The 15,312-nt window shown below is 31.0% G+C and overlaps 1 long non-coding RNA gene across 1 annotated transcript; it reads right to left on the bottom strand.

Moving 5' to 3' along the window:
- Nucleotides 1-1,288: 1,288 nt before the first annotated feature.
- LOC119687159 lies at nucleotides 1,289-2,000 on the bottom strand. Its single transcript, XR_005253109.1, has 2 exons — nucleotides 1,428-2,000; nucleotides 1,289-1,368 (listed from the first exon to the last, which is right to left on the bottom strand). It is a non-coding gene; the product is annotated as an uncharacterized LOC119687159 (long non-coding RNA).
- Nucleotides 2,001-15,312: the final 13,312 nt, after the last annotated feature.

The raw sequence follows: 15,312 nt of genomic DNA, 5'->3' as shown, positions 1-15,312 counted from the left end.
TATTATTATTTATCGCCTTCAACTATATATATAATAACAACACGTCTTCAGTCTCTATCACTTCAGCAAAATAACATACTTTTTTCTTGACATTTAAGTTTACCAGATCTATTACAGATCTATCTGTTTTTGCTTTATTATACAAAATTATGTTATTTAACATACGTTGTTGCAACCCTACATCTTCGATATCAACATGTTCACACCATCACGATACTGAATGTATTATTATTTCACTCATTAAACGCCTCTATATCTAACAAGCATGTCGTAAATTTGTACAGTAAACTCCTGATATTATCTTTTACCTTTATTTATAATATCAAACATTTCACTTCAGCACCTCAATTGGCGACTAAGTTTTCAGATCTATCTAATGCAAATTATAAATTTTTAAATATCAATCTAATTTTATGTGCAATTTGTATGATAATTTGAAAGTTGAAAGTTACAGCTAAAGCTCTATTGTGGGATTCAAACACAAATGTAGGGTTTAGGCAGAACTCAGTTTTAATACTAATAGAATATTTACAATCAAATAATATCGGAAGACAATTTTAAATTTTGTTTTGAAATAGTTCAATTAAGTGATATTAAATAAATAGATACTTTAACTGACCCATCCGACTAAAATAAACTCAATTTTTGGGAATAATTTTTACTGTTATATTCTTTTAATACCCAATTTTGTAGCTACTTATTTATTAGAAGCACTTCCGTTAGCCATTCGCTTCCGTTAATAAAAAAATTCAAATGATTCGGTATATTATTATCCCAACAAATATATGGGTATAAGAGACATTGATGTGTTTTGTTGATGTGTCGAAATCTCAACTTCTAGGCTTTAAAAGAAAAGTGTATTACTAAAACTAATAATCAAATTGTCTTATTTTATTATTACTTTCATTTTAAAATGTTGATCCCGGACATAGAAAAAATTCAAACTGACGTAGGTCTGACGCTACTCAACCTTCTTTATAACCTCTGGTTGTAATAAGAAATAATATTAGTGTTATTCAAGCAACTGAGTCCAAGTCAATGAATTTCTCAAAGTAAAAACCTCCTATGAAATTTACTATTTGTCAAAGGAGAGTTATTATTCTAACATATACATTTGTAAAATACACTTATACCGAATTTAGAATATTTAGATCCTAGGTTCTGAAAAACAAATTTCATGAATAATTTGAATTGTACGTCTTATATGTTAAATAAACTATACTTACAAGCACTGTAGCGCATTAAAATCTCTCCAGTATTATTCTGTTTCAATTGTTTGTTTTTTTTGTTTTTTTTTTGTTTTTTAGAAGTTACTTCAGATTGCACTGATGTATCTACTTAATTGGCTTACTCGTATGCGAAACATTTCTATAAAAAAAATTATATGTAGATTCTGCTCAGTGTACAGGGGAACATTATATCGTTACTTGAATGCGTACTACTTCCTTTCTCGGCTGCCACGTGACCTAGCAACGCGCTTTGATTAGTCTGCTACAACTGGATGTTGCCAGTTATTGACGCCGCCAATGATGTCTTCCTACAACAGTTGCAACCCCTGTGATTACGGTTGTTGATTTAGCTTTTTGTGTTCATTGTATTTTGCTGCAATTTTTTTAATACCTAGTTTTGATTTGTCCACTGTGAGCATTTGTAGCACTTGACACTACCACTGTCATAATTGCCCGAAATAACATCCCGCCACTTATGCAACTGTGCAACCAGTGAAACCAGTGAAACCCGTCTCTCTTATTTGCCTCAAATTTGAAGCGAAGGGAGTACAGATATGGGTTTAATGTTTTTATTTGAATCTCATATTTCGCACTTGTCACACTTTGCTTCCAGAAATATTGTTTACTCAAATTACTTTGGTACCCGTTTTAATGTCTTAACTGCAGATTCACTCCGGATTGTGGGAAGATTTCACTTGTTTTTTTTTTATGATTACAATAACTTTTTACAATTATTGGCATAACGCCGGTAATGGAAGGCACTTGTTTTTATGGAAAGATGTATACGAGTAATGAATTTTGAATTTAGAAAAAATTAATCTTTAAATCGTAATGAGTTAGAAGCAAAACCAAAAGTAAAGACTTCAAAAACAGATAATCAGATTCAAAAACTGTGACACTAAATACAAACTAAATGTTAAAACAATTTTGTCAATAACATCCGATCTGATTTTAATTGATTACTAATTAAATTAAAATAATTAGATAATATTAATAATTTCTCAGAATTATTAAAATGCAAACACCATCATTATTATTTGGCTTAAGAACCCATAATGGATTTCTCTTGCATCGAGATTTGTCTCCACTCATCCTTGTTCTCCGTACCTATCTTATAGTTTCTCGTATTTATGCTTGCTGTATCATTTTCGAGACAATATATTTACCTTCATGATAACCTTTTTCTGCTACGAACCTAAATAGATGCAATATATTCCGTAGTGTGTAGCGCGACGAATCTTAATTCTTCAATTTGTATTGTAGGTATAACATCCTCGGCATCTCAACGACGAATATTGTTACAAAATTTGAGATTATATGATTAAAATTTGTTAATTTTTGAGCCAGCAAAGATATTAAAATAAAACTTTTATATATTAAAAGTAAAATAAAATTTTTGGGATTTGCTTTCTTGAGAATGTATTTACATTCTCAAATAGAGAATGTATTTTGAGCCCAATCGACTTACCGGAATTCCTACAAATTTAAAACAAAACATCGTATACATTTCAACTTTTTGGAATACCTCAAAAACTATAATAAGTAAAACAAATTTAGTGAGCTAAATTCTAACTCTATATAATTCTGAATTCTATATAACTACGGTCCAAAAAGTTTCATTTTGAACTTTTTTCTACAATAAACTAACTTTCATAACAAAAGTAATAAAACTCCAGAAATATATGCCAACATAAAAAGTCAAGTACGGCTTTGGATCAGTTGGTTAAGGTACGCTGATTCTGAGCTTCACATTTGGCAGGACCTGAGTTCGATTCCTGGTACTTGCAGTCTTAAAAATAATTATTTACGAATAATTAAATACAAGAATTTTTTCCAAGACCACTGATGATGGGTATTTGGCAATACTCGAAAAATATATAAAAATTTCATTTTAATATCTGTACTGGCTCAGAAAAGACTGAATTTTTGTAGTCTAAATTCTATTTTGCAACACTATGCTACTTGTACAACAACAAAATACATTTTTCATCAAAATACGTGAAGTCTCGAATAATCAGTGTTTAGTAAAGTTAAACTTCTGTTTACCCATATAGGTTTCTACTTGTAAGATGCTAAGATATTCCGTTATATACTTTGTTGTAAGTAACTAATATGTGAAACTATTTACTAGAACATAACTATATTCCGGTGTCTTCAGTTTATGCCTAGTGTTGTTGGAAGTGATGTTTACTTTTGTTACGACAAATACAAAAAACAAAAATAGATTAATAAATTAGAGTTCAATTGACGCTATCATAACCGTACAATGTTGATAGTCCCCAGTTTTCATTACTGTGAACTCAGTTTTCACAGTTATATTATTATACTATATACTACGGTTTTCAACCCCTTAATACTAAGCCCATTTTCTTATAGTTCTATGATATCGATTGATAAATCGATATCATCTGCAGTAAATCGATATCCACAGTTATACTATTGTACTATATACTATTGTTTTCATGCCCTTAATACTAAGCCCATTTACTTGTAGTTCTGACTTTAACCTGGTTATTAAATCAATATCATCAAGTGCTAGCAGATAAACCAATCTTTTAGTGTTGGTGCTTCATTTTCTGATGACATTTCGAAAGGTCAGTGGAATATTTAAAAGAATACATGATTATTTACTCGCTTTTTTGTGTATTCTTATAGATTCAAATTCGTTTACTGGTAAAATTTAAGGAGAGTTTAAGCAAATAATTGTGGTTGTCATCTTTAGTTGCTGTAAACTGACTTACTTGGACTATGCAACCGATTCATTCAGTTTTAATAGAGATATATACAATATTATAAATTGAACCAACAAATTTCACATATAGATTTGGTGAAAATACATATAGAGGGTAACGAAATTTGGAAATAACTAAAGATGAGAGTTATTGGAAGCAGCTAGATGGATTCGGCTGGTTAGTTTGATTAAAAATAAATACACTTTTTAGGGTATCGGATGTCTCATTATAACTCACTCTCTGCTACTTAAGTGCATAATAAATTAATAGTTTACCGCAATGCAACATAAATTTTACCCAACATTTTTACTGCTTTAAAAGCTGTAATGTATGGAGTTGAGTATTGAACGAACTTCAGTTTCATCCATAAGAATCTCAAGTAAACGAGTTAGTACTGCCTTTACTTACAAAAATTATTTCCACTAAATGAATAAACAAATTTTCAATTATTATTTTAACACAGCTGCTTAAAGTTTTAAGCATTTATTGCCACTTCTATTTACTATACACTTGAGAGTAAGGCCGTACACCACCGTGTTCCGGGGTTTGCTAAACAAATAATAAAAACACTTGATAAACTGACGAGCGGAGAACTTAATTTAGCAGTTAAAATAAGTTTAAGTTGAAGGCTGAATAAGTGCGACCAGACAATTATTAGGTTATAACTGTTACCAACTTCGGTGGAGAAACTTTGAATGCTCTTACATTTTGAGCTGCTGAGTCTCTGGAGCCATCATCACATCTCTAAATATTTTTAATTTAACAATGCAAACAACAAATTTGAACTATGTTTTATGTGGTTTACGCTTTGGGTTGACAACTTTTCGTCTCTGGTTTTGAGCAATTAACATTTAAAAACATTTTACATGTCAAACATTTGCATTGTGGCGCACTTCAAATTGTCTTGTGGCACAGAAATGCTACACAGGACATAAATAGCTCGTCAGCTCTTATTATATGCGATTTCATGAGATTATATGTTTAAGTGGAAAATGTCCTCAGAGGCTCTGGCGAAAGCAAACATCAAATTTTGGCATAATTGTGACCATAAATTTGTTGAAAAATGGATTACCCAAAGCGGACGGTTGTCGGTTGTTATGACTAGAAGTTGAAAATATAGCACCTACAGGATTATTTTTGAAAAATATGTTTCTATTGAAAAAGTTGTTCATATATATATTTGTAAAATTATTTGAAAGTTCCAATAATTGAATTTTAAAACTATAGGAGTGTTCAGATCGAAATCAATAACTCGGTGTTCGTGAACTATTGCGCTTAACGTACTTTTGTGATATTCCCGAATTATCTGGTAAGCGATATATTGAGGGTAACAACATTTTACGTTAGTGGTTTAAGCTAATTCCTTTTAGCATTGAAGAAAAGAATCATACCAGTGTCACTTGAAAAAACTGGCATGAAAAGAAATATTAACATCGAATTAACTTTATACTTTCAATTAACGGACGTAGATGGAAACCGACTGGTATGAATCGAGCAAATAGGAAAGGTAATAAGCAGATAGGAAACGAATGTTCCACGATTGACGGTAGTTCTACTGGCCTATACTGCCTTAAAAGCTTGTAGAATGGACGTTGCAATTATGCACTTAGCTTATAAAGTCTATAAAAAAACGTTTTTAAAAAACCGGGTTGTATTGAAAAAATCTTTTTATTTTAGAACTACACAAATAAATGTACGTTTTGCTAAAAATACTGCTCTCAGCAAAATACAAGGCTTTAACATTCTTACTCTGCTAGCAACACGCACTTCAAGGGGGAAGTATTTAAGAGAGCGCTTGCAACAGTGGTTTGTACTTTTATATGGCTCTGAGGGTTTATTCTAAAATTTTGTTTTTTTTTTATTTCATGATTAGTGAAGCATTTCACAAACAATTACTGTTTAAGTCGTATGAGAAATAGAACAATATAAAGAGGAGAGAACACAAAACTACTTCTGTCTGTGATTCTTGATTAAACTTGCATTTAAAATCCAGCATTCACTTATTCGAAAATCATTCACATGTTTATTTTTCACTTGTCAAAGATCTCATGTGCATCTCAGATTTACATAAAACACTTGTTTTAAAGATACATGACTGGCAATAGCAGACAGAAATAAAATATTTTATTTAAGTTCTAGACGTATTCTGATCGAATATCTCGTATTAAAGTGTAGAGCTCAACTCGAAATCCATTCACTGATTAAATCCAAGTCATATTTATAAGAAGAATTATAATATAAAAATACATGAATTCTAATACAAGAATGCGAAAGAAACATTTTCTAGTGTAAATTTAACACTGTTTTAAATAGAAACAATATTCTACACACACATTAATGCCTTGTTCCATCAAAATCAATGAAACATTTTGAATGAGCGTAAAATTAAACTCAGCGAAATTAGCTGACACTTTAAAGGTATCAGAAGGTAATATAAATACTAATTTGCAATAACATTGGATAATACTATAGAAGTATTTTGGAGATCATCCAAAAGCAACAAAGGTTCTGTAATTCTAAAAATAAACATAAATTTTTTGTTTGTAATAGTGTGTGAAACTTGGATCAACCACTACACCTTAGAATCAATTCGGTAACCAGTTGAATGGATAGTAACCACCGAAAGTCACCCAAAATAACTAATGACTTAAATTTCGGCTGGTAAGGTTATGAAGTATGAGGAGATGTGTGCAATCGTACTACTTTAGCAAAGCATATATCAACATTATTACATTGAATTATTAGGGCTAAAAGTTAATGTTTTTACTTGTACCTCCAGCTCAAAAAGTGCCCGGATTTTGTAAATAAAACACACAAATTTAAATTTTATACCAAATTTATTTTATCTCCTTCAAAATATGCTCCTTCTGAAGCGATACACATATGCCAACGCTTAACCCAATCTTCCATACACTTTTCGTAGACCCGTGCAGGTATGGCTTTTAGTTCCTTCAGCGAATTCTCTATTACCGATTCAATCGACTCAAAACGCTTACCACGAAGGGACAATTTGAGTTTCGGGAACAGGAAAAAGTCGCACGGCGCCAGATCTGGCGAATATGGTGCCTGAGAATTTTCCATAGTAAAAATCGCTAAGTGCAACTGAGGTAGTCTCACATTAACAGCTGCTGTAAACAAATTAATTAATAGATGGCTCTCAAATTTGAAAAATATGTCAAGAAAGGGTGTTCCAACATAACAAAAAAATTGAAAAAGGTCTATTACTTAAGGAGTAGTTAACAAACAACAAAATCCGGATACTTTTTGAGCAGAAGGTATTTCGTGGTACATAAGGTAAATTTCTTCAAAAAAAGAGGTTCTACTACAATTTTTCCGGGATTTACTGAATGACAAATTATATTTAGAAAAAAATATTGTTTTTTGTGTAAGCTTGTATGAACAATGTTGAGTCGCAAAATATAAACAAATTCATAGATACCGGCTGTAGCGTATAGTTAGAATCATTAAGCATAATTTTATTGTTTAAGCTGTGAAATGTTTAATTAAATTTAAGAATTTTCATTAGAGAAAACTCAGTTGAACGGGAGTGACTGTCAATAATTATAATGTCCATGTGTATAGACCACACGAAAGTCAGTAAAGTTTGTTTAGATAGTTTTAATTAAATTTGGCATATTATGACACACATTTCTCACTTCAAATTATTGTGTTAATTACTGTTTCTGTTGAAGTAACAAATGTTAGTGCTTGTACTCGTTTTGCAAAAATTATATTACAACAAGAATTGCACGACTTTAACTTAATATAAAAATAAATAAATTGGTTTCAGTCAGTATAACATTTTATGATAAATACTCGTAATACAAGAATCCTTTTTAAGAGACTTCTTATAATGATTAGTTCAGCTTTAGGTCTTCAATGCAACCTGCAGCGGTTTTTGAATAATCACTATTTCTATTTCCAATGATATAGAAGATATGGTGATTTGAAAATAAAATAAAATATTTACAAAAACAGTATTTGCATATCAATCACCGCGTATATTTAATATTTTTTAAATCAATACACTGCAAAAAATTTTAAACTCATTCACCGATCATTCATTATTGTTAACCGCGTTCCAGTTAATTTGTTGCTATAAAATAATTTTGTATAAAAATTGTAAAAAAAAATGCAATAATAAAAAAAATTAAACAATTAAAAACAGCTAAATGATATTTAAATATAATTTAATGATATTAAATAATACATCACTTAATAAGTCGCGTGACTGACACATAGATGGCGCTGCTGTTTTCAAATCCATATGACATTCATGAAGTACCAATCTTCAAAAGACTATGTGTAAAATTTCATGACAACCATTTTAGTGTAGCTTTCGTTAATTTCAAAACAATGGATTCAAAACAATTTCGTGGGTTAATTTATCATTGCTTCTTGATGACAAAAAATACTGTACAAGCTCAGCAATGGCTTCAAAAGTATTATCCGGACTCTGCTCCATCGAAAAGAACCCTTTGTTATTGGTTTACTGAATTTAAACGTGGTCGTACAGACACCGATGATGGTGAACGTTCTAGTCGTCCAATTGAGGTGGTTACTCCAGAAAACATCAAAAAAGTTGGTTACATCTGATCGTAAATTGAAATTGCGTAAGTTAAAGTAGATTTTTTGCGTGGATGTGTGACAATGGATGAAACATGGATCCATAACTTCACTCCGGAATCAAAACGATCATCATTTGAGTGGACTGCAGCCAGTGAACCAAGTCCGAAGCGTCCAAAGACACAACAGTCAGCTGTGAAGGTTATGGCTTCAGTATTTTGGGATGCACATGGTATTATCTTCATTGACTATCTTGAAAAGGAAAAAACCACCAATAGTAACTACTGCACGGCATTACTGGATCGTTTAAAAGCAAAAATTGTGAAAAAACGACCTCATATGGCAAAGAAAAAAATTTATCTGAAAAATACGGAAGCCATATCTTTTTTAGCCGATTGTTGAGTTCCTGGTCGTTTCGGAGCAGTACCCCCAGGCTCTACTCATTCCCTTTACCCCGGGCTTGTTCATATCTCACAGGTATGATTTAATGGATCCATATATTATCAATTGTCACAACTCCTCTCTACTCGCTCACAGTCAGCTAGATTGTGCATAAAACTTTCCAAACAATGTTTTAAATGACGAAGTCGTTGTCGTTTGGTCAATTGTGATGACGGCATTCATCTTACCGAAAAGTTTTTCATATCATTTCTGGTATCTGCTATCTCACGAAATTTAATTTTTGGATAATCCAACACAATATCGTGGATTTTTTCAATGTTTTTTCAGTTGTGACTTCTTTTGAACAACCGGACTCTTTTCATCAAAATCCGTTTAGGTTCAGCTTTTCAATATTTTATTCTTGTTAACGATGTTGCAAGTAAACAGTTGCCATAAACAGAATCCATTTCCAATTTGATTGCATCATTGTTCATTATTTTCAAATGGAGGAATTTTATTATTGAACGATATTCAATTTTTTCCATTTTATAAAAAATTAACAGGAAGCACTATTTCAAGTATTTGCAAAAAGCTAACCAAACATCTGGTGAAGTCGAAACTTTTACAGATGTCGTTAGAAGGATTCCAATAGCAAAGAAAAGACAAGAACAAAAATTTAGTTCATTTATTGAAATTTGGTTAACCACATAACGGTGTTTTCCTTTATCTGGTTCAGCCTACTTCGACTAGGTTAGGTTATACCGGCGATCCCAGAAGGTTCCACTTAGGCTCATAGGCCCATTGTGCTAGCGTATTATTAAAAATCCAAGGGCTAAAACCATCTAGAACCTTTGACAAAGCTTATGATGCTATTTAAAGAGAGGTCTCTAGGTTCGCTTCAAAAAAGAAGATCCCTAAAATGTTAAGGCGGCACCTTAACAGGAGACATTTTCTTTATCCTCACCACACCTGCGGTAATAATAAAAATAATTATTATTTTTTTAATTTTTCTGTAGTAATGTTTTTAACTTCAATTTTATCAAAAAAAATATTATGGACCGAGAGAAAAGTTATCCATTTGAATGTGGATTTGAAATCTTCGTCTCAAATACCATTTTCACTCCATTTCTTTGCAACTCCAATTAATAAACACCCTTAATAATTAAATATTCAGTAAAAGAGTCAAAGCTCATCTATATTCAATATAAATCCTGAAACTAATTCCGATTCTACAAAATCATAAGAAGTTCAATCTGTTTCTGCCAACGAAATTCTTGATCCAATAAATGCAATAAGAAGCAATAAAATTATAAATCACTTACAGGATTTACATTTTATAAAAGGAACTATATTTTATAATACAATTAAAAAAATTTAAGATAAAACTAAAACTGATCTGACTTCATAAAAAATTGTTTGTGCCACTGCGCGTTAACGTTCTGAAAAAGACTAATTAGATTTTCTAGACCATCCAGTAATTATTACTGTATAAAATCCTATTGAAACCATTTTACTCCATTCTAGCCATATAATCTTTTCAAGAGAAAATTAATAAGAAACTTAAAAGTAATCTTAAAAAAGATAGTTAATTATCATAAATTTTGACACAATATCTGAACAAATGTCTGCATAACATCTATATGCATCTATATATATAATATATACTATCTTTCAATATATTCAGAGTAATAAAGTAATCCATTGCAGATATTTAAAGTCTAAACCAATGTCTAATAACAAAACTCGTTAAGCATACGTATATTCTAGACACACGTCTACAACAACCAATGGCTGCTCACAACTCACATTGAAGTTCGCCGAATAGGTCCTCTCAATGACTGTGCAAAAAATAAGACTAAAACTAGAATAAGAACCAAGTAGGCAACTTCTTTCCATACTGTTATCATTTTATACTACAAACCTTATTCAACCAAATACATATAGATAATGAAAACGAAGCAGGCAGTGTTATTTACTGCCTTTAAATTTTATCAAATAAGCTAGTTAAACTCAAATTTATTCGCAACAGCACACCTAATCAAAGCAAATAGCGACCACAATGTTATTATGAAAATAGTGCGCATTTAAAGCACTAAAAATGTTAATTTACTATATAAACACATACATCACAGTTAATAGCGTTTTAAGAATTCATTTAATATATATTTACTACCATATTGAATTTTCTGACCAATTTGTGGAAATACCTGTAATTTGCCTTATTGACTCTGGATATTATTGCTTTATTGACTCTTATTATTAAACGGTGGTCTATTTATTTTAATAAAACTGTATGTCAAAACTCAATTTGCAGCTTTAGTTTATGATTAAGAGTAGTCATTTAAATTGCAACGCTTAAACTTAAATTTTCTGAGCTTTGTGAGAGTTAATGTAACTAAAGTATATTTTACATAAGAGGCATTCAGGATCTCAAGTAACGCTGTTATTGCTGCACAAGACTGTCCAGAGCCTAGACATTACTTCATCACCATTTAAAAGTTGACAGTTTCACATAGCTCTCCATTTTTTTTTTGTTTGCGGTGGATTGAAAGCAACAAAAGTTACATTGGGAGACTTTAACCTACTGAAATCAGGATTAGTGTCTTAGGAAACGAGTTGAGACGACTTCAGTCATCAGATGGTAAAAGAAATTTGGCTGAGATTGCTTTTGAATTTTTAATGGCTCTCTATTCATTATCAAATATTGTTTCGGGTACACTTTAAAGGCGTCTAAAGCATGGACAAACAATATTCAATATATATTTCGGAAATATGTTGATATTCAAGCGCCTTTTGTAAATCTCCTCTTTCGCTTGATATCTCTATGTCGAAATATTTGAATTGCTCATGATTGGGCAATATATCATATTTTTATAAATTTCTAGATTAATATTAATATTACTGTTAATATTACTACTATATTAAATACATAGTATTAATATTACTATGTTATTATTGTTATTGTAGCCCGCAGATATCTACTTGTGTTATCCCTTCTGGGAGATAACGGCTCCGCGATGCAGACCGGTTTTGATATTACTATATATGTTCTTAATTATCTAATGATTATAAAATGATTAATGATTAAAGTGATGATGACTCACAAGGATAGTCGAAATATAGATTATATAAAAAATATTAAAAAAACGTTAAATTTTAATTTTAACAAAATGTGACCTATAACTGGATAAAAAATATATAAAAACCATTATTTAAAAAAACAAGTCGATAAATAAATTCAAAATTTATTATAAAAGTATGAAAAAAGGATTAATATTCTTAATATTCTAAGTGCTGGGATATACAGCAAATTAACGGGTGATCCGTTGTCTTCGAAGGTGTCTTCTATTATCGCTAGTTTGTATGTATGTATATTTATTTTAATTTTAAAATTTCATTTTTAAAATATGATTAGTGATTCTTATATTAATATATAAATAAATATAATCAAAATAGCGACTGTGACACAATGTCGTCCGTCGACTTATAATATAATAGTAGTATTATAAATAGTAGTGTAATAGTGAGCTATAAGAATAAACTAGTATATACACTTAATAAATAATAGATGAGCTATAAAATATATATTAATTATTATATTCTGATATTAAATAAGACCGGTATGCTATACAATTTTTTACATATCCTGCTACTTTTGGCCATTCTACCTCAGTATCTAGTAATTCAATATCAATTATTTAACCTTTATATTTTAATATTTTAACTTTTTATATATATTTAACTCAACTCACCTCAACTACTTCTACATATAAATAAGTGAATGTAGGTATATTAAAAAAAAGAAAGCAACTTAAAGTCACTGACCTACTTAAAGAATATCGAATATATTTATTAAATTTGAATAGGTATTTAACCTTAATAGCCTTTATTTTTAATTAAAATCAAAATGAAATCTTTTTCCACTTTTCATTCATATTAATTGTCATAATTCGCATAATACGGATATTTTTATTGCTCGCCCTTCGTCCATAATAGAGCAATCTGCCTACCCTCTTGTGAGCCATAAGGAAGGCACAACAAATAAGCAAATATTATATTCATAAATTATTACTATCAGGACTGGGAAGACTACGAAGCGTAGGAAGACTAGGAACACAAAACAATACACCAAACAATTACAAAGACAACAAAGTCAATGGAATTGGGAAGCAAATTATTTTGGCCAAAGTATTTAAAAGAACAATAAAGCACGCACTGAAAATCCCCGCAGCAAATAATTGAGTCATATGAAAAATCATTGATTTTTGTGTGTTCTCGTACCTTCGTCAGTCCGTTCATCCAACAGTCGACCGCCTATTTATGCGTTTAGTTGGCAGTCAAAAGACGTACACCGTAATAGACAATAAAAGACAATATGAATGGAATATCCTGCTCAGAACAGAAATGATACTTCCTACATTCGATTGTGAATAGCGTTGATGTTGTTGTTGTTGTTGTTGTTGTTATTGTTGTTGTTGTTGTTGATAGAACTGTTGATGCTGCTGTTGAAACTATTAGTACGTCGTTCAATTCATTTGAGGGTTGAGCAGCCCAGTTCATTTCGGTCTCATTTAGTTCGGTGCAAAATGTTTAGGGCGAAGTTATGAATTTCTAAAATCAAGAGATACACAAACACATAAAAGGCACACCAAAGTAACTTAGCCATTTAAAGATGCCCACATTGCCTGCCATGATTTGCAGAAAGGCCATAAAGTATGAAATCCAAACCTCAAGTACACAAATGATAAATTATTGAGACGCTTTTGTTAATTTGATGACACTAAGACTAAGGCTGACGCTGAGGCCGAACTGAGGCCGAACTGAGGCTGAGGCTGAGAAAGCTGGATTATCTCAATGTCGTCGCAATTATTATTAATGCGATTGCACATCCATACGAAAGATGAACCGTAAAGCAAAAAAAATATATGCCCATTCAATGGGCAATTGAAATCTGTATGTAAGGACACATCATATACGGTACATGACAGGAGGGCAGGCAGCACAACATATTTTCTGATTTCTTTGGCGTTGATTGTGTGTGTGAGATTTAATAAAGCAAAGTCATTTAAATTGAAATCATTATGAAATTAATATGACAAATCGATTTGTATTATCAATCGAAAATACAATATATATTATATGTGCTTGTGTATAGCTAATGCGATCTCAAATGCCCCCTCTCAACGTGAACCGAATATGCAGAGAAGCTGTACAATGGACCGCAAAGACATAAGCCGATTTTATTGTTGTGTAAATAAATGGTTTCGCTATGGTAAGATAATTCTGGTCGTAAGGTGGGCTTAACCAAAACAGTCGATTGTGAAAACATTATGAGAGAAAAACAGTTCCACAAGTGTGTGTAGAGTTGGGAGTTGGGAAACGAAAATTACACCAAAAAAAAAACTTTTAAACCTTAAAATTTTAATTATATTTTATGCAATAATTACGAATCATGAAGCACTAGTGGCACCAAATAATAACGCACATAGAAAAGATTTGAATGAGTTTATAATTTATAACGATTAAGAATTTATTAAGAATTCAGAATGATATTAAATCAAATAGAATATTTTTAATTATTTCAAAAAATATTTATATAATTTATAAAAAAAACATTTACTTGTTTTAAAATTGATGGGAAATAAGATGTGCAACCAGACTCAGCAGTTCTGTTGTTGTTGTAGGCCACAAGGATCTCTTTGTGTAGTCCCTCTCAGTTAGCGCTGAACGACATTTGGTTCAGGAGTTTGACGAGTGGTTTCAAAAAGTAGACGCAGCCGTTTTAGAAATTGAGACTCAGGAGTTAACGTCTCACAACATTATGAGAGAAAAACCATTCGCACATGAGGAAACTAGTGACCAATTTGGAACGTCCATAGAGTTGTCGCTTGAGCTATAGTAACAGTTTTAATGATTCATCACCTTGACTCTGTTTTACCTCTGAACAGTTTTAAGTCACACTTAGCATAACTGATCATATGGCCTTTATGAAATGTTGGATCTAATGTCTTTGTATCTACCTGTCTTTATCAGGTTTCGCTGATAAACACAGGTAGTAGATTATCATGTACTTTCACTATACACACTAGATTTTTTTTTTATCCAACGTTATAAATGACATCATTACGATCGCTTAATCCTGAATTGATATTTTTTAATTTTATATATAATGTAATGTGTGTATGAGGTATATACAAGTCTGCGATCAAAAGATCTATTGTAGTGTCATTGACAAAACCGATAATGTGTTTGAATAGTTTTTTAGAGAAAATAGTCAAAGGCGTATACGAAGCACTGTCAACGACCATTCCGGCTATTGCATGCTTTACGAGTCTTCCAGATTTAAGCTTCTTATATTTATATTTGTATATCTTATATATTTAAATTTCTCATATATTATGAGA

Source organism: Teleopsis dalmanni, chromosome X (genome assembly GCF_002237135.1).
Source record: "Teleopsis dalmanni isolate 2A chromosome X, ASM223713v2, whole genome shotgun sequence".
NCBI lineage: Eukaryota > Metazoa > Arthropoda > Insecta > Diptera > Diopsidae > Teleopsis > Teleopsis dalmanni.
This window is presented reverse-complemented; position numbering and strand designations above follow the sequence as displayed.